At 46.7% G+C, this 1,626-nt stretch overlaps 1 non-coding gene across 1 annotated transcript; it reads left to right on the forward strand.

The window, feature by feature from the left end:
• The first annotated feature begins 635 nt into the window (after positions 1–635).
• On the forward strand, positions 636–832 carry LOC119345989. Its single transcript, XR_005167304.1, has one exon. It is a non-coding gene; the product is annotated as a U2 spliceosomal RNA (small nuclear RNA).
• Positions 833–1,626: the final 794 nt, after the last annotated feature.

Below are 1,626 nucleotides of genomic sequence, written 5' to 3' on the forward strand. Positions count from 1 at the left end.
CTAGAGGATGAGAATCATTCTGGGATAGTCTAATATGATCCGTGGGGAAGGGGATAACTATTAGGAGTGCATTTTGTTGTTGTTGTTATATATCTGAGGTGTTTTTCTATTTATTGCATGCACATTTTACTACTATTCCTTGATGGATGGATGCTACCTTGCATCTTCAAACGTCGCTTCTGTTGTGCAGAGCTACACACTAGTAGTAGAGTATATATTCTGCAAAAGAACGCACATAACGATCGATCACGACGACTGCATTCCCGGGGAGTTTGCCGGTCGATCGAGTCCGCCTCGCCGGTTGTCTCGTCTCACCGTGCAGTGCAGTGCAGCGCCTCAGCCAGCCATACATATAACATGCAGGACCGTCAGGCTTCAGAACACGCTCCGACAGGGCCCGGCCTCCAAGAGCCGAGAGCAAATCAGGCCCATAATACAGGCCTCATCGGAAAGGCCGTCTCGCTTGAGGCCCATGCAACAAAGAGGCTGGCTCGGGGTCGGGGGGCACGCAGCGCAGCGTCCGCGCTCCGCAGCCGCGCGAGAGAGGCGACTCGTTTAGTACCACCTCGCCTAGCGAAGAGGGGACGGGAGGGCGAGTAGGCTACAAATAGAGGGGCAGAGCAACGCTGCAACTCATACCTTTCTCGGCCTTTTGGCTAAGATCAAGTGTAGTATCTGTTCTTATCAGTTTAATATCTGATATGTGGGCCATGTGCCCACAACGATATTAAATTTATTTTTTGTGGGGGAGGGCCCACCACAGTGGCTTGCCACTGGGGCCCTTGGGTGTCGTCCAGTGCGTTGCACTACTGCCTGGGCAGGCGCACCCCAACCAAATCTTAAATTAAATTTTGACCCTCTGGATATATGCAAATTAGTCCTTGGCATTTGCTGTTTACAGTCCATGAGAGCTTCTAGGTGGGCCCATCTTGCAGACGAGCTTTAGGCAGTAGTCTGAATTCCAAATAGAAATCGAAAGTGGAGTTGGTTTGATCAAATCCATTTTGACCCTCTGAATATATATATATATATATATATATATTTGGCAGGCTAGCTTGTTCTTCTGTTTATAATCACAAAAGTCCTTCCTGTGATCCAGTGTCATGGCGCACACCCATGGCTTCGTCATGAACCATATGAATCATGCCGGTTTTGCCATCGATATGATAATATGTACACGATTCACCAAATCCTCACCAGCAGTCTGGGACTTTTAATCTCCTATATACTCCTCTGAATCGCAAAATTAACTGCAGGGATTTTTATGTTGGAGGAAACACAACCACCAATTACTTCTCCACAATCCCCACCAAAAAATTGCTGCAAACAGGACCGACATGACAAGCTAGAAATCAGTAGCCCATGATAGAAGTGTTCTCCACAGTCCACACCATAGTCAGTTTGTTCCACAGCATATAAAATTCTTACATCCTGATTCACTTCCTGGAAACCTACTGTGCTACCACTACTAACAAGTCAATGAGATAAGCAGGCCAACAGTTGATCCCAGCCACCCAGAGCATTTCTCACAGGAAACAACACAGAACGAACGTATCAAAAGATACCTTGGCTGTTACCACTTGAAATGAGTGGTTAGCTATCTCAAAAACAACCAACAACAAAAAA

The sequence above is a fragment of the Triticum dicoccoides genome, unplaced genomic scaffold (genome assembly GCF_002162155.2).
Source record: "Triticum dicoccoides isolate Atlit2015 ecotype Zavitan unplaced genomic scaffold, WEW_v2.0 scaffold35819, whole genome shotgun sequence".
Classification (NCBI taxonomy): domain Eukaryota; kingdom Viridiplantae; phylum Streptophyta; class Magnoliopsida; order Poales; family Poaceae; genus Triticum; species Triticum dicoccoides.